The sequence below is a fragment of the Lissotriton vulgaris genome, chromosome 1_1, assembly GCF_964263255.1.
Source record: "Lissotriton vulgaris chromosome 1_1, aLisVul1.2, whole genome shotgun sequence".
In the NCBI taxonomy this organism is placed as follows: Eukaryota; Metazoa; Chordata; class Amphibia; order Caudata; family Salamandridae; genus Lissotriton; species Lissotriton vulgaris.
Genome location: NC_141685.1, coordinates 1869914391 through 1869934326, shown reverse-complemented (window position 1 = coordinate 1869934326; position 19936 = coordinate 1869914391).

Here is a 19936-nt window from a genome sequence, read left to right as displayed (position 1 = left end):
TGGTACTGGGTCATATATACAATCAGTAAGGTACTGTCTAAGGGTTGCGTATGTAGCTGTTTTTGGCGTGCGCTGTAATGCTAGTTCTCATAGTGATGATCGTTTTATCTGAGGCGGGGTGGAGGGGCCCCCTCCCGCTGCTCCCATACTGGGATCACCTAGGCTTGCATCAGGTTTTACTGGCTGAGTTGTCTCTGGTAATGTTGTTACTGGTAATGTTGTTACTGGTAATGCAGGTTGGTCTTGGGTTACAGGTGTTGTATGAAAAGGATTGGTAGGACCGGTAACAGGAGGAACAGTGGAGGGAGTCGTGCTATTAACAGGGTTGGGAGGAGGATTAGTAGGAGTTACACGTACGTTTACATATTCTGGAGCAGCGTCATCTAAATAGGAGGAAAGGAAAATGTCCGCTGCGGTCTGTTTATGACTACGGAGTTTAGTCGGGATCTGTGGTGGCGGCAAGTTACTGGGTACTTCCGGGGTCACCTTAGGTAGGCCCTTGGCGAGAAGGGGGTACATGCCTTTAATTAGGGCATTTCTTTGTCTGTCTAACTGTTCTGCTCTCACTCGTTCACCTTCTTCTAGTAATTCTTTTTCTTGGGCTTTTTCTGATGCTTCTCTACTTCTCTCTGCTTTCCTAATTTCTTTCTCTGTTCTTCTATGCGCTTCTTTACGCCACAATTCTATGGCATCTTTCTGGGATTGTATGGCTTTCTTTTTCCACAGTGCTTCTTCTACTCTCATGATGCAATCAGCATCCCATGTCCCTGAGACAGGCCATCTATATTTCTCTTCCAGATCTTTAGTATAGTCTACCCATAAATCTAAGTACAGTATGGCATCTAAGCCATGCTTGTGGTACATAAAATGTCCGGGAGTATCCCTAGGCGCAACGGGGACTGCCTCTTCGAGTATCCCTTTCCTGGTTCCTATCTGACGTAATTTCGAAAACAGCGGCATATTTGAACTGACTTGAACGAAAACACATTAAGCACAATAATAAACGTCAAACAATCATTCATACCACGACATTAAAACATTGCGAACAGATACTACCTGGTACATAAAATAACACAATCCTGAAAATCTCGAAAAACAATACTATAATACTGGATGCACTGCTAGAACAGTACAGTCATACCGGTCCCATAAAGACACACGTCATACCGTATCCACCTAAATGGACACGTCTATACCGGATCTGTGTACCCAGACCCGTCTTGACCGGGCTCAGATAAATGAACCCGTCTATATGCGTTCCCAACAACGGTACTCACCGGGAAGCAAAACTGAAGGCCTCGGAAACTCGACACTGGACTGGACTGCTACGGCTTCTGGCTGCTACGCATGCGCCTCGGAACAGGTGGGCCTCCGGATACCTCGGACCTTGCTCTCTCGACTTGGGCTCTGGTCGGGACAGTCCGCATTCCTCACCGCCTCGTGTGGATGCCTGGTCGCAGTCTCCGTCTCCTCCGTGGGCCTGAGGGAGTTAGCAGGAAAACCCGCGGATGTGCACAAAAAAGGGTCCGTCACGGCTGTAGAAGGGGTCAGGGGGCTGCGTTACATCGCCGGTGCGTGGGGAAGGGGACGGGTCCCTATTCGGGCGCCAGATTATGTGGTAAATAAAATTACCGGTACTATTTTTCCATACATTAATAACAACAAGAATAGCTCATAAAATGAGAGGCAGAGTCCGTGGTATCTGAGTCATACGGGCTTTAATTAGGATGACTCGAGTCAACGAAAATCGGGTTCCATCACCACTAAGGTTCAGGAAGGGATATCTAACGTTTTATTAACATCACACATTATATATAGTAAAACCGTACAATTGCAATGAATACAGTAGGCGTAACAAGTGAGAAGAGAGAGATAAGAACACATGGGCGTAAAAGAAGGCGTGTAAGGGGGCGTACACGGAGGTGTGCACTCGATGAGTCATAGAAGTGTCATAGGTGGGTGGATGCATAGAGAAAGTCTGCAGGGTCAGCAGAAACCTTTACCCTACATGTGATCATGACGTGGGATTGACGTGTAGCTGGGGAGAGCTGGGGGGCTTGACTTTAGCACCAGTAGAGGAGTCTGGAGTCTGGGATGTCAGAACGACCTGCACCTTTGGCATATCTGATATCTTGTGTTTGGAGGATGTATTGTCTGAAGTAAAGGTCTCTCGGGCAGAGGCCGTTCATCACTAAATGCTAATGGGTGCATATATTTCTTCGTGCAATGCGCGGGGCCATGGGCATACTATGGCAACGGGTTCAGTAAATCACTTGCATGGAGACAGGAAGGCTGGGCCCTATGCTCTGCAGGCGGAAATATGTTTACCTATTTCACTAGACTGGAATGTGTTTATGCGGAGGCTGAACAGATAACTGTAGGCAAAATACCGTCTTGGCAGGCAGGCCAGGCCGGGCACCGCTCGGCTGGGCAGGGAGTAAGGTAGAGGTCAGGGATGCATACCTAAACTGCAGCTTTCAGAGACAGAAGAGGCTCGGAGCCTGAATTCAGGGCCTGGCTCGGCTGAGCCACAAAAACGTGTGCTTCGCGATATTTGAAAGTGCACCATGTAAATGCATTGAAAACGTAGACCTCACTGCGGAATTAACATTACATACATTGAAGGCCTGATAACTGACATGCTAACATGGGACGGAAATGCAGGGGCATTACTGAAACAGGCACGGAAAAGGAATTACATGATAACAGGGACATACATGGGGCATAGGTACATGGATAGGGTGCGAGGGGGGGACACACTGACTACCTGAAAATTTCTGTTTCCTCAGAACCATTGTCCTATTTTATGATTAGAGCCTGCAGATGCCCTAATTGTCATCTGGTGCCTTACAAATAATGCGAGCTGACTACATTTACAAAGTTAGTTGCCCCCCTGTAATATTTAATTAGACTGGGAGATATGCACCCTGGTTAATCTGCAAAAAATCTATTGAAGAGATTCCATTGTATAATTCCACCTGAAATCTTGTAAATGTTTGTCATTTTGAAAATATTATTTATGTGTACATTAAATAAATGTTCTGTTTTAATTAAAAAGACCTGGTTTATTGGGTGTTAGTGTTGTACTTTGTTGTAGTCTGAGTTTCTAGCACAGTATTTTCCTACTCAGTAATGGATGTGTCTACATAGTTACCCTTAGAAATAATTAAAAGGGATATGCGTTCCCCAGTTTGAGGGCTTTGTGAAATGAAGGCCTTTGGACACCAGAGTGAAGCAGGCCGGGATGCAGGATCAAGGTGGGCTGTGAAGAGGCCAGAGTGGACTAGGAAGATATATTGAGTACGTGGGCAAACTTGTTTTTGAGAATTGCTTTTTACACTCTGACAACATCTGTCCAATATGGATGTGTCTATAAAGCAAAGGTAACATGTTTGTAGTAACATTGGATCTGGTGTTGCAACCTTTCGACACACCTGCAACCATTATCTGTCTTTGACTTTTGACTCTAAACTACATTCTAACAGGAGCTGAATTTCTTTGTCTTCTTTATAGTGGTGTGTCATAGCATACACTATAGTTCACTTGTGGATGAGTGATGAATAGTATAACACCAGCTTTCATCCTCTCCACTACCCACAACGCTGGCTAGCCAGAACGTTTTGTGGAGCCCTGGTGAAAATATACATCGGAAGTTCTATCCTTATTTTCTCTTTTAAATATTCACATTAAATGTTTCAGGATCATGTCATTGGTCAACAGTTAAAAACATTTAAATAAACGTTTTCATGAGGGTAGGAGTCATCTTCCAGGGAATTTGGGAACATGAAAGACAAATGGACGTGTGGGAAGCTAACATTGGTCAAATAAAAAGATATGTTTGTAGTGATGTGGATCTCCCCTAAAGAATTCTCAGAACAACTAGAGAATGATGCATTTTGACAAATTCTGAGCCAGTGACATTGCTGAAAAACAATAGGATTCAACACAATTTTACTTGGGCTTGTAAATTTTGTACTGGGTGTATAGAAATCATATGATGCATTTAATGCACTTGGTCCGGGAGCAGTGATCGCAATATGGTAAGGCATGACACAAATGTCTTAACGGCAATTATTTCTAAATTCACTCAGAAATATGGAGATTTGATAACAGTTGGTGTCTTTGAAATCAGGTTTGGACTGGTACTGATTCAGCGACATGCCAGGCAACATTAAAGGACATGAGGTATTCCCTGACATGTGTTTCACTTTGACCCTGCCCTATCAGCTTGTCAGAAATACCACTTGTAATGAATTAATTCAATTAATCATCAATTATTTTTTCTTTTGTATTGACGTTGATTAGGTAGGACCCAATGGTAGAGTGACTAGTTGAAGAAGTATTTTGGATGCCAATAATTCACGTTGTTCTTAAGTGACCTGAGAGTGTTCTTCAAGTTTGTCAAAGTAGTATTCTACGCCCAAGATGAAATGCAAAAGTAAGTATGAGGATGTTTTTAGATTATTTGTTGGGTGTTTTAAATAGTTTGTTCTCTGAGAAATATAACCAGAAGGTATGTAACTTTGTGAACTCCACAACAAACTCCAGAGGAAGAGATTTTACATTGTAAACTGTTTAACAAATATAATGCGAAGGGATTTAATGCATATGCCCTTTTTCTTGACCAGGCACCAGAAACTGCTTCCTAGCTCTAGTGAGATATTTAAGGTTTATGTCAATGTATAATTTGAGTCTTCCCAAATGTTCAATATGCCTCACTAGACAGATACACATGGTAATATTTATTTATTAGAACATTACAGACAAATAGCTTGCTTTATTGATCATTAAAAGTGTAGCACTTTCATTGACATTTGGAAAAAGCTTACCCACGCCTGTAGGGTTAACCTTTTTAATTGTGACAAGCCTCATGCTTTCCAACAGGCCCATATTAGATCATTGCTGGTTTTGCAGCTGTTCAAATTACTGCATGGTAGATTACAAAATATGGCAGCAGTCTACTTTACAGGTTTAATTACTGCCTGAGATATTTCTTCACGTAACATAACTTGCACCCTATTCAATCTGTGATAACCCTAAAGTGTTGTAGAGATTACATTTAGTCTCCATTTTAGCTTTCCCTTTTAACTTAGCATCTTTTTCTGATGGTGGTTTCCACATGTTTTCTCCGTATATGAGGAAGTGCCACTTATGCATTAATTACTGGTAGATATTTTTGCTTTGTGGTCTGCATAACTTGTTCAGGGGTCACACATATTAGAACATGATGCCCTTGTTTTATTTTTGTGCTCATGGGAGACAACATATTCTCTCCAGATTAATTTAAGACGTTGTTCTTCCCCTTTGATAAGGCTGGTGCTTTATTATTTATTATTTAGACAGGGTCCATGCTGAATTCTGTGAGCGTCACTTCATGCCAAAGGTATCATGGAAACTGCAGTAAGCTGTGACTGAGTTGCAGGTTTTCAGGCCCCAACCTCCATCCCAGGAAAGAAGATAGCTGTGCAAAAGGAGTGTGCAGGTCGTATACTCAGACAGGGTGTATTTGTTAATGCACTGAGCCGGTGTTCTGACACATTATACTAAGTTGTGGGGTTAGTTAATTTCAAAAGGTCTAAGAAAGGTACTCCAGATAGGCTCTCACTAGCATATTGGTATTAGTGCTGGATAGCAGTAGCATTAGGAACAATTAACATGGTTGAATTGTTTGTATCTTAAACCATTCTAATAATGCTCATAACAATGGTGTGCCTTATCTGTCTAGTAATCACATCTCAGTTTTATTTACATGAGATCTTTTCACTAAACATTTTAAAATGTACTCTCATATCTTTTTTTTGTGACTCCTTGGACATGCAAAAGTGACAAATGAAAGTGTTAGGTCTGTTTCCACAAAATCCTTTGGAATCAGAGTGGTCATGTTCGGGGTTAAAAACAACATCTATAATGCTGGACGGTTAGGGGTTTAGATGCAGTACTGTGAGCTAACCAAAGCAACAATTACTAATGATATGCGTCAACTCAGTCTCTACATTGTGAAGATTTGATGAACTAATACACAGTTCAACTAAATTTGCAGGAACCATATAATAAAAGGAGGGATTCCTATATTTAATTCCTCCTCAAATCTGCTAAATTGGTCATTTTGAGTATAGTATTTAGCTGTGTGTACAATGAAGTATCAAAACTTTTGAAAGAAAAGACACTGCTTGTTTGTTGATTTATTGTGTTTTATTTTTGTCTGCTGTGAGCTTCTGAGTTTGTAGTTCACATTTTCCAGGGTCGGCACTGGACCTCTCTAACTAAGCACCATGAGAGTTAGTTTGTTCATTGTAAACTCCATGGCAAATGAATTTGGAAGAGGGTTTAGACTATGAGAAGTGCTAGAGAAATTATTTTACACTAAGAAATCTGTGACAATTTCTCTTAACGAAAACCAGAGGATGGGACACTAAGACACATTCTGGCACAGATCTTTAGTTCAGCTTGTGCTAGAGATCAATTGTGTGTACAATATTTTTTGTGATTAAAGTACCCTTTCTTTTCAAAAGTAAAAGCACAAAAAACTTATTTGCGGTTTTTTTATAACTCTTTATGTGATAAGGAGTTTCTTCATTTCAGGGCTACTTTTTCTCTCCTATAAATAAAAATGGTTCTCCATATGTTTGCTAGTGTCTGCAAGCAAAATATATTTACTTGCAAAAGAAAGCTTTTTATTGGTGACATTCTGAAATTCTAGTTATTGCAATGCAATACAAGACAAAACATTTGCAGGAATGTGAAACTATGCTGTATCACCAAACTGCATTTCATGTTCTTCATGAAACTATCCTGTATATAGGTGTAAAATTATAACATCCTGAATATGCTCAGAATAGGTTTTGCAGCTGGTGTGGATAGGGTTTCTAAGTTAGTATACAAGCCAGTAAGAAAGTACTCCTTGAACAACTGAGATGTGCACCCTCACAAAACTGAAACATGGTCTAAAGCTTTTGAATTTTGTCAATATTTTGTTGAGGCTTCAGTTTCATCTGCTTTTGAAAGTAAGGTGATCAGTAAGGTGTGAGAAAGCAGCAATGCATTTCCCTTAAAATGTTGGGCGTTCCAAAAAGGTATTGTTTAAATTATATTTTAGATTTTACAAGGGCCTAAAATTAATATCGGTTCATCGTCACTTTTTTAAAATGGTTGTGCTCTTTACAAAATTCTTTAACTTGTATTGAGCCTCTTTATTTACTTGAATTCATTTGTTTGGTTTTACTTTTTTAAACTAGGCTGTTGCAATATCCTGAGACAGCAAAGTGGTAGATATTCTGGAATATTTCAGGAATATGTTACTTCTGTTGTATGCTTTTTAACCTAACTTTACTACTTATAATGTGGACTTGTTAACTCAGGAAATTGTCATTAGATCTGGGCCACTGGACCTTTGCTAGTCAGTGGCTATCGACCAAAACTCTGTGTGCTACTCTCAATGTTGATTTTACTTTCTGACCGCAAGCCAGCAAGATTGCTAATTCATATTACTACCTTTTGAAGATCTTAAGGAAAAATTGTCCTTGCCTTTGTGTTGAAGGGGGAAAGTTGGTAATCCATACAGCTATCTCATTTTGTTTGGCATATAGAAATGTGTCCTTCCTTGGCTTACCTCAAAATCTTTTTTTGTCACCTTAGGATTGTGCAAAATCCAGCTGCCACATCTGTTGCCTAATTTTCCTCAGCACACTTCTGTTTACTCCCAGTTGAACATCCTCAGTAGGTTATCAGTGAAAGAAATTGACATTCTGCTTAGACTTGTCATGGGAATCTCAGCTCTCGGCTTTAGACTTAAATGCCCTTTCATGTACTTTGTTTCTGTTTTAATGCAGGTTGTGTTGTGCCCATGTTCCATTGACATTACAAAAGGGGGTGGTGATGGATGGAGCATCTGAACAAATCAAACACTTGCATCCAGTCAACAGATCTGGGTTTAATCCATCACCGTTCTTTAGCCCACTCTGCCACCCAAGTTCAGACATGGACATAAAAGGGACTCACGTCTAAGCATACCCTGCAAACTCATGGCGAACAAAGGGGTACAAAAGGGGGTGGTGATGGACGGAGTATAGCAGGGATCCTGCTCTCACACAGATCTGTGCATAGAGACTTAGAACCACTGTGAATTAGGGTGTGCCAAAACTCACCTTAGCATCCAAAATCCCCTACCAGACTAGCAATCAGTGTCTCATTGGTTCTTATAAACCCCCAATGATTAGACAACCCAGAACATGGACTTAGAACACCTCAGGTAAAGTGGAACACATGAACACTCTTTCGTTATACTAACATATCAATCCGGAACGAGGAGTCAATGAGGACTTGTGCAAGTTTGAAATGTTAATTTCTAATGCAGTGTTCTCAAATGCAGTATCTTAGCTAATACAAGCAAACATATTATAAGGAACAAGGTTAACACCATAGTTACTATTCTATAAAATACAAAGAGTGAAAGCATGTTAAAATGCTAAAGGAAAAAGGTCTAAATAGAACCTCAGTTTACCCTCCCTAGCTAGTATATTAAATTATATCTACAGAAGGTCTCTTTGGGTTTAGAAGGGTGGGCCCATACCTTTGGGTTCAGCATAAATGGATCACATCACCTCCTACACCAACTCTCTGCATATGGATATTCATCAAGTGTGTAACTCATGCTCTGTGCAGTGCATTATTAAACGCACCTAAACCCAAAGTTGGTCACAGCTGCATCCATATTATGTCTACTCTGTGCGCTGATCAATCCAAACAACAAGCACTGTGTTGAAATATCCTTGAAGGCCTCGGCACTCACTGTACAGACATAGCTTACCAAGCAGGGCTGAAATTATAAGCAAACATGTTATTCTCGTGTAAAGCAAAATACCCAACTAGGCAAAAAGCTTTAATAACAAAATGTGTCGTGTGCAGAGGCAGCAGAAAGGGAAATGGCGTTTAGACTTCTAACAAGCTCATGCTAACATAACACAGTGCAAAGATGAAACCAAAACACAAGACACCCTCCCTTCGATCCGAGCACTGATAGGACAAGTATGAAGGGGCAAATTTAGGAACGCAGAGTTCAAGATTGATAGTTCAAACACAAGTATCTGATTTGGTACCTTAAAAAACAAAGATAAATGAAACACAATTGTTGAAAGAGAAAAAATAAATCTCAGTTCCAGACATTGATAAAGTCAATAGTCAAGGGTTTCAAAAATTTGAGGGTCCAAAAATCCAATAATCCAATGAAAAGTGTAGGTCAAGAAAATGAGACTGCAAACACAGTTCATCCTAATAATGAATATGCAAAATATGCAGCAACAGCTCCCAACAGGAAGTCACTATTATCATACGAAAATAAATCGGCCATACAATTTAATAAAGGGAAAGAACATACATACTATTCAATTACCGGAGCCTCTTGCACCATCAGAGGATAACTCGGTGAGTTCTCGAGGAAGCTGCAAGCCAAGAAATCTTGTGCCTCTGCGAGCACATTCCAACGACCCAGTATACCATGCATCGCTGCACAGGCCATAATCCCTCCATCAGAACAAAGCAATTTATAAGTAACTAAGGGACACATAAGTTGATTATAACCTGCATCAAGAGAGACATTATTGCAGAGACACAAATCCAGGGCCCATTCGAAGTCGCAACTCAGGCAATGGAAAACTGGCTGGACACATGTAAAGTAGGAAAATCGAAATGATAATCCATAAGCTGCAGTCAGTGTAGCAAGAGGCAGCGCACCATAGTACTCAAGCATCCAGGCGCGAAGGAGCCCTAGCCGAGACAGCTCGTCTTGTATCACAGGATGTGCATCCATTTTGAAATAAACAAAACAGTAATAGCATGCCAGCAGCAAGAGCCAGTAGCAAGGGAAATCCACAAAACAGGCTGGAGAAAATCGAATGGAAGAATTCTGGAATGATTCCGAAAATCTTTTGGAAGGAAGTCACTAAGACACTGCTTACAACTTTAAAAAAGTGAGCAAGCCCCGAAGTGGAGGATGCATTGAAGATAGTGTGAATTAACTCACCGAAGTGTAAAGGCAAATCAGTATTTAATAAGGCATGCACCTCTGTGATGGTGTGAGCCACGTGAAGGACAAATGTTTCACGAGCAGATGTGAGGGCAACTTCTTTTTGGGACAATAGAGCTCTTATGTGACTCATCTTATTGAACTCTGCTTTCAAGGTCGGAATCTTAGGCCAGATGGAAACATCAAGTTTCCCATGCGGGGGTGGATACATTACATTCTTGCACCAAACTACATGTTCACTGACTGTAACGACATAAGCAATCCCTTTTATTAACCCACAATAATCCTCATTGTTTAAAAGTAAATAACTCCCAATTGCCAGCAATGTGAATGTGGTAACGATTTCGGGCACGGGTGTACCTTTCAAAATACAGGCTAAATTAGGCTCATTTTGATTACAAGAGCCATGTAATTGGATATGTCGACACATTAAGGAATGATCCGGTGTTTCAGTGCATTCTTCACCATTCAAATAAACTTCTCTTCCCTTCCTAAGGTGTCTATATGTAAAAGGAAGCGACCAGGCTTCATGGAGATAAGAACTTCCAAGAGGCTTGTATCTACCAATGGCAAAGTACTTCACACAGTTTTTAAACTCGAACAAAGGAAATGGCAGAGTTATTAAACTGTGAATAAGCCACGTTGCAGCATTGGCTTCTGCCAAAGAAAATGGTAAAGGCTCTAACCTCTCAATGTGTAACATGGAAAAAGAAGCATCCTTTATCGATAGTAAGCGTTGCTTGTCAGTCAAATTAAAAGGGGCAAACAAGGATGACGTATTCATGTAATGCCACTGCATTTTACCTGCCTTAAGGGTCTGCAATGTCCATGCAAACTGCATAATGGAACGCAACTGATTTTGACCGTGGTACAAAGCAGACACTTCATCTTGCACAATATCTACAACTGATGACACAATATTATCTAACGTGTAAATGCGAGAAGAGAGCGTGTTAATGCTGTTATCTACAACTGCTAGCACTTTGTCTAAATTAGCTTGATCTATAGCTCTAAGGCGGGTGGCCGCCTCAACCTGGGAAGCTTTCCAGAATTAGTTATAAACAGCATATATCCATCTTTTAGATCTACCTTTAGCCGGGCCTTTACTAAAATCATTCAGATCAACATCATCAGTCAGTTTAGATAAATGCAGTTTAACTGACACCAAGGTAGAATGTTTGAGCCAGTTCTGACACAATTTGCCTACAGAATAGGTAGTTACAGAATGGCCACTTTCAAAACAGGGATCTACCCTGACCTGTGAAAAGCCATGTGCCAAACCCAGAAAACAATGCTGGCATGAGTCAGCACTTCTGTGCCAGAGCAACCAGCCTTCGGGATCCAAACTGGATATTTTAAAGGAGGAATTCAACAATAGAGTTTGTAACTCTCTCATGGAAAATTTAGTAGTATTACTCCAACCGGAATATTCCTCTAAATCAGGAAAAGAAGGAGCATGCAATTTTTTAGGAATAGCCAATCCAAAGCATGTTGTCTGAGAAATTATAGAATTTTACAACAACATATGGTTCGGGATGAGGTATGCACGGTGCAAAGCCTCAGTGCCTTGCACTTGCCAGCTTTTAGAAGCCCAAACTGATTTAAGGTCAATTGTATCCTTCCACAACTCGTAGCCCCCAACAGCCAACTGGTCTAGAAAGGACTTCGAATACAATAATTTAGTATTGGTAAGTCTAACTTTAGATGTGGACTTTTCAGTCCTTTTAAAATAAAATGCATTGGGATTAGATTGATTAAATTCTGAAAAGTAAGTGAATCTTTTCAAGAAGTTAGCAGAACTGCCTTGTATAGGAGCTGGACAGTGTTCCCACTGGGTGTAATTTACAGTGAGTCTCCTGGTATTAGCTTTATGCAGGTAGTGATTGCCAAAATGTTGATAACAATACAAATCACCATAATTAGTAGACTCCAAGTACAAATCTTCAGCATCAAAGGCAGCATAATATTTCAAATCAGAAAACAATGATTATACGGCCTGAACATCCCAACCATCAGAACGTATATTTTGTTTAACTACATCCCCCATAGACACTCTAAGCACATTAGGGAAATTTATAACCTCAGTGGGCCATGGATTTGAAATCGAACAGCATCCCATACAATTCCATCTAAGACAGGCCAAGCAGTGATATTAACGAAGGCCAAGTCTCTCTTCAATCTGTGTGACGAGGAATGGGGAGCCAATGTTCCATTGATATGTTGAATGCAAGTTCTCTCCTCGACATAGTGTCCATTGACGAGACGGAAAAAATAAAACACAAAACCAATTGACATAAAAAGGTAAATCGAAAAAAGGACCTTCCAAATATAAGTCCAAGGGGGAAACAAAAAATGCTTTTTGAACAGTCTTGGCAAAACAGAAATCTTCTAAGGCATTTTAGATGTGTGGGAAACAGTGTCAAATGAAAATGTGGATTCTGTAGCTATGCGAGTTTGCAAATCAGGCATCGATAAGTCAGTAGGATAAGTATAGTCAGTTTCATCATGTTGAGTACCAGGCAGTATACTCAGTAAAGGACTGGAATTTGCAGACAACTCGAGAGCAACATCAGGCACAGGATTGAAAACCGGGGCCAAAACAGAATTTCTCAAAATCGAAGGACATGAGACTGCCGGCGTCATGAATCGGCACTCTGTGTATCTTGACATTGTCAATGGAGATATACCTGTTCTCCTTACGACCCTGAAGTGGTGGTAAAATTACTGTTCTTGACAAGGGACCTAACCTCGGAGCTGTCAAAGAGTGGGGTAGGACGCCATTAAACCTAACTCGGTGCTGCCAAGCATTAATCGGAACCTCCTGTGTCCTATACGGACACCACAGCAGTGGGAGTGTACATGTCAAACACAGTAGTATTTGCGTTCACAGGCGGGAAGGTCACCCACGAATAAAATATTTTGTAAGGGTAAGCCACTTCCGCACTCACAACCATGATCACAGCCATGCCATCCACAGGGACATTATAAGTCTGCAAATGATTGCGCACCGCAATGCGACTATGTTGCAGAATGTCCACCGCGGCCATAGTGACACAGAAAGAAAAATGTACAATAAAAAGTACATAGCACAACTGGGTAGTAATTCAAGGAAACCGTTTTGAAAGAATCAAGCTTGAAAAGACCTATATAAATATAGGCAGGTTTGTCCGACAACACTGTTTTGTGGAAACAACAGTGAAGGGTGTTAAGGACCGATGTAAGTACTACTCAAGTGTGATGTAATAAGATCACCAACGATCGGGCGCCATGTGCTGGCTGAAGATGGCTGTAATGCCATAAACCGGTCCTAGGAAGCTTGAATCCGGTCCAGGGAAGGCATGGCTTGGCAGTTCGGGCTGGACTGTTCCCATGATTCAGAAAAGGGGGTGGTGATGAACAGAGTGTCTGAATTAAGCAGACCACTCTTACCCAGTCCAAAGATCAGGGCTTGATCCATCACCGTTATTTATCTCACTGCACCATCCCAGCTCAGAACCTGGCTATATGCAAATCAGTCTGTCCCTGGCCCAGTGCATCATGGGAACAGGGCAGACTCAACTACCAAGCCAATTCTTCACCAGAAAGGAGACAAGCTACCGGGGACCGGTTTCTGGCATTTCAGCCGTCTTCGGCCCGGCTTGCTTGAGTCCTGATGGTGCAGTGAGAAAGGGACTCATGTCTGAGTATACCCTGCCACACCTATAGTGGCCAAAAACGATTCAGAAAAGGGGTTGGTGATGAACAGAGTATCTGAATTAAGCAGACCACTCTTACCCAGTCCAAACATCAGGGCTTGATCCATCACCGTTATTTATCTCACTGCACCATCCCAGCTCAGAACCTGGCTATATGCAAATCATTCTGTCCCTGGCCCGTGCATCATGGGAACAGGGCAGACTAAACAACCAAGCCAATTCTTCACCAGAAAGGAGACAAGCTACCGGGGACCGGTTTCTGGCATTTCAGCCGTCTTCAGCCCGGCTTGCTTGAATCCTGATGGTGCAGTGAGAAAGAGACTCATATCTGAGTATACCCTGCCACACCTATAGTGGCCAAAAACGATTCAGAAAAGGGGGTGGTGATGAACAGAGTGTCTGAATTAAGCAGACCACTCTTACCCAGTCCAAAGATCAGGGCTTGATCCATCACCGTTATTTATCTCACTGCACCATCCCAGCTCAGAACCTGGCTATATGCAAATCAGTCTGTCCCTGGCCCAGTGCATCATGGGAACAGGGCAGACTAAACTACCAAGCCAATTCTTCACCAGAAAGGAGACAAGCTACCGGGGACCGGTTTCTGGCATTTCAGCCGTCTTCGGCCCGGCTTGCTTGAATCCTGATGGTGCAGTGAGAAAGGAACTCATGTCTGAGTATACCCTGCCACACCTATAGTGGCCAAAAATGATTCAGAAAAGGGTGTGGTGATGAACAGAGTGTCTGAATTAAGCAGACCACTCTTACCCAGTCCAAAGATCAAGGCTTGATCCATCACCGTTATTTATCTCACTGCACCATCCCAGCTCAGAACCTGGCTATATGCAAATCAGTCTGTCCCTGGCCCAGTGCATCATGGGAACAGGGCAGACTAAACTACCAAGCCAATTCTTCACCATAATGGAGACAAGCTACCGGGGACCGGTTTCTGGCATTTCAGCCGTCTTCGGCCCGGCTTGCTTGAATCCTGATGGTGCAGTGAGAAAGGGACTCTTGTCTGAGTATACCCTGCCACACCTATAGTGGCCAAAAACGATTCAGAAAAGGACTGTTCCCATGAGGCACAGGGTCAGACTTATTTGCATATGGCCATGTCTGAACTGGGGTGGCAGAGTGGGCTAAAGAACGGTGATGGATTAAACCCAGATCTGTTTACTGGGTGTGAGTGTTTGATTGGTTCAGATGCTCCGTCCATCACCACCCCCTTTTGTACCGCTTTGTTCGCCATAAGTTGGCAAGGTATGCTCAGACGTGAGTCCCTTGCTCACTTTGCCACTGGATTCAGGCAAGCCTGGCTGAAGATGGCTGTAATGGCAGAAACCGGTCCTAGGAATTTTGAATCTGGTCCAGGGAAGGCATGGCTTGGCAGTTCGGGCTGGACTGTTCACATGAGGCACAGGGTCAGACTGATTTGCATATGGCCATGTCTGAACTGGGGTGGCAGAGTGGGCTAAAGAACGGGGATTTATGATGTAACAACGCGGACTATTACTCCGCATACTGTTACAACGCAGTTTTTACAACGCGGGTCATGTAACAACGCATGTATTTACAACGCATTTTTTTACAACGCAGGTACCTTTACAACGCGGACCATTACAACGTAAGTATTGGTAAGTATATATTAATTAGAATAATATAATAGTAACTTAATTTTAAAAGTATAATATAATGTAATTTTAAATAATTTAATTTCCGTAAATTAATTTTAATTTAAATTAATGTTACTTTATTTTTACCCTGTACCCCTGTACCCCAAAAACTCAAAACTGACCCACAACCCCAAAAATAATGCAAAGTAATTTAATTTAATTTATTTGCTAATAAATAATTTAAATTATAATTAAATTTAATTTATTTTTACCCTGTACCCCAAAAACTTCAAACTGACCCTGAACCCTAAAAATACCCCTTTACCCAAAAACCCAAAACTGACCCTGAACCCTAAAAATACCCCTTTACCCAAAAACCCAAAACTGACCCTGAACCCTAAAAATACCCCTTTACCCTAAAACCCATAACTGACCCTGAACCCTAAAAATACCCCTTTACCCAAAAACCCAAAACTGACCCTGAACCCTAAAAATACCCCTTTACCCAAAAACCCAAAACTGACCCTGAACCCTAAAAATACCCCTTTACCCTAAAACCCAAAACTAACCCTGAACCCTAAAAATACCCCTTTACCCAAAAACCCAAAACTGACCCTGAACCCTAAAAATACCCCTTTACCCAAAAACCCAAAACTGACCCTGAACCCTAAAAATACCCCTTTACCCTAAAACCCAAAACTGACCCTGAACCCTAAAAATACCCCTTTACCCAAAAACCCAAAACTGACCCTGAACCCTAAAAATACCCCTTTACCCAAAAACCCAAAACTGACCCTGAACCCTAAAAATACCCCTTTACCCTAAAACCCAAAACTGACCCTGAACCCTAAAAATACCCCTTTACCCTAAAACCCAAAACTGACCCTGAACCCTAAAAATACCCCTTTACCCAAAAACCCAAAACTGACCCTGAACCCTAAAAATACCCCTTTACCCTAAAACCCAAAACTGACCCTGAACCCTAAAAATACCCCTTTACCCTAAAACCCAAAACTGACCCTGAACCCTAAAAATACCCCTTTACCCAAAAACCCAAAACTGACCCTGAACCCTAAAAATACCCCTTTACCCTAAAACCCAAAACTGACCCTGAACCCTAAAAATACCCCTTTACCCAAAAACCCAAAACTGACCCTGAACCCTAAAAATACCCCTTTACCCTAAAACCCAAAACTGACCCTGAACCCTAAAAATACCCCTTTACCCAAAAACCCAAAACTGACCCTGAACCCTAAAAATACCCCTTTACCCTAAAACCCAAAACTGACCCTGAACCCTAAAAATACCCCTTTACCCAAAAACCCAAAACTGACCCTGAACCCTAAAAATACCCCTTTACCCTAAAACCCAAAACTGACCCTAACCCCTAAAAATACCCCTTAACCCCAAACATATAACATTTAAAATATAACCATATACTTACCAATACTTACGTTGTAATGGTATGCGTTGTAAGGGTACCTGCGTTGTAAAAAAATGCGTTTTAAAAACATGAGTTGTAACAGTATCCGCGTTGTAATGGATGCGTTGTAAAAGTAGTGCGTTGTAAAAAATGCGTTGAAACAGGTGCACACCAAGAACGGTGATGGATTAAACCAAGATCTGTTGACTGGGTGTGAGTGTTTGATTGGTTCAGATGCTCCGTCCATCACCACCCCCTTTTGTACCATCGAAGCAGAGCAGGTAGATGCTCTTTTTTCCAGTACACCAGAATTGAAAATTCCACCCATGTAAGTGTAGGGTAAACATCAAGCCTGTGAGAGTGCAGCACATGAGGACTAAACACTTTGGCAAAGCCAGTCCATGTTTTTATGTATGGCTCAAACGTATTTAGCAATTGATTGGTCTCCTACACCTGAGACTTGAAACAATACAACCAAGCGTTCCTTTGAAAGAAAGTAAGTAGTTTGCCGGAAGTATTATTGCACCTTGAGGGAAGTGTCCACTAAATGAGATCTATAAAGTGCTGCAGAACCATTGCATATTATAAATTATATATTGACTACAAAGAAAGTTTGTAGCCTTCCAAAATCTGCATGTGTCTATGTTTGAGAGTTTACGCAATCTTTGTTATAATTTCTCATCACATGCAAACCCTTATTTTTGTTTTTGATAGCTATTTGATAATTTGTGAAACTCCCATTTTAATTGTCCAGAGAGCACTCATTCTAACATTCCACAGCTTGGAGGCATGCCACGAGGCATGCTCAGTACGTTGTGAAGTACTCAAGAATGTGTTGGTGATATACTCAAGCACCCAGGGGCTACCATGCACAACATTCTTTAAATGTTTCCATCTCTAATTTCTGCCTCCTTCTCTCTGACCACTCATAACTGTGGGTTATTTTACCTGCAAAGATGACTGAACAAACCACAGAAAAGTAGAGGCATGCCAGGGTGGCCACTTCTGAAGCCTGAATGTCAACAAGATACACTGTTTTTCTGTGTTTAAGTTGATACTTGATAACATTAGGGGTAATATTTATAACCTGGTTTGCGTCGCTCTTTCACCGCACAAGAGTGGAGCAAGAGTGACCAAACTAAAGTAATATTTTTGAAGCCACGCAAAGCCACTTTGCCTGACTTTGATCGGCTTGAAAAATATGCAGTAATTCAATGAAACGCAAATTGCTGAGTTGCATTACTCCACCCAAGGGAGGCTGCCTTGGGCATTGTATGAGTGTTCCCATTCAACTCCCATTGTTTTTGATGCATTCCCAGATTTTCGAAATCTGATACATTTTCCAAAAAGAAGAAATATCTTTATTTCTCCAAGATATTTCTCCTTCTTCTTCCCTATTTCTAAATCTGCTGCATTCTGCAGCAGGCACAGAAAAAAAATACCCCTATGGATGGTTTTGTACAGAAAGGTATCCCTTCATGAATAACAAAAATCCTGCCTACAACAAGGGCACCATGACGCAAGGGGGTCTGCGTTGGCACAAGGCTGACAAAACAGTGCCAGCGCAAGGGGAAAGGACAAGAAAGTGCCTTATTGTATACATAAGGCATATTCCTACCCTTTCCCTGTGATGCAGGGGAGTGCAGCAAGTTGACTTGCTGTGCTGCCCTGCGTCACAAGGGTCATAAATATGGCGATTTGAGTCAAAAGACCTATGAGACAATGTCATTGGCCGCAGTAGTAATAAGTGCTAACCATTCAGCTAGGACACGAAACCAATATAAACTCCTGTCTCTAATGGTATGTACCTCGTCACTCATACAAGAGGAAAGGGTCAGCCTGCCCCAAAAGGATTCCAACTAGTGATTTTTAGAACGCAAATTGATTTTAGTAGTAGATGCATATAAAACAAGCATGGGCATAGCTAATAGGTCTCCCCTTTAGGACGTTATAAATGTTTAGACAGGGCTATTGGCTTTGTTAACGTTTTTAATATGTGTTGTACAGAAGTGTGAATGTTGTGCAGCATGTTGAAAATGTATAAGTTATAATAAAAAAAGTGTTATAACTATTTCTGTCACCTTATATCTAACCGAAAAAAACAATATGTACAACTGAAGTATTGTACTAAAAAACAAAGTTAATACAAAAAAATGAGTTCTAGTTTATTTGTTTATGCAATGCTGTCAATTTTTCCCTGCTTGTTGCAATACATTTTTGTTATAATTGTTATTGTTAGGTGTGGGATATAAACAACGGGATGGTGGATGCTGTGAAATAGTATTTTAATTAGATAGGAGTATTGGAGAGTTGTTTGTGGAGAATTAATAGATGTCAAATTTTTATGAGGGGGAAGAGGACGCCTCCTTGTAAGGAAAGCTGCAAGGTCCAGCGCCTTGGTGAGTCTGTCAGGGCGCTTTATAATCCAGCGGGGTAGAGGGGACGCGCCTTGTAAGAAAAGCTGCAAGGTCCAGTGAGTTTACAAATGCTAACATCGGAAACCTGGTGTGATGGAGGGGGCACGTGCAGTGAGGGGAAGGAAACACGCACCCCGTGGTGCACTGTGCAATGGGGTGAAAGGAAGCACGCACCACAGCTGTGCTATGTGCAATAAGGTGAAAGGAAGCACCCACCACAGCTGTGCACTGGGGTAAAAGGAGACACACATCATATATCTGCACTGTGCAGTTTTGTGAAAGGAAGCACGCGCCACTACTGTGCAGTGGGGTGAAAGGAAGCACTCGCCACAGCTGTGTACTGTGCAATGGGGGGAAAGGAAGCACGCAGCACAGGTGTATACTGTACAGAGATGTCAAAGGTAGCATGCACCACAGCTGCGCAGAGATGTTAAAGGAAGCGCGCACCACAGAGCTGAAAAAACATACATTTTAAAAGGTGCTGTCAATTTTTAAGGTGTGTACTGTGCAATGGGGGAAAGGAAGCACACACCAGAGCTGTGCACTGTGCAGAGATGTCAAAGGTAGCACGCAGCACAGCTTCGCAGAGGTGTGAAAGGAAGCGCACACCACAGTGCTGAAAAAACATGAATATTAAAAGGTGCGGTCAACTTTTAAGCTGTGTACTGTGCAATGGGGAAAGGAAGCACACACCACAGCTGTACATTGTGCAGAGATGTGAAAGGTAGCACACACCACAGCCAAGCAGAGGCATTATTTAGCAGATG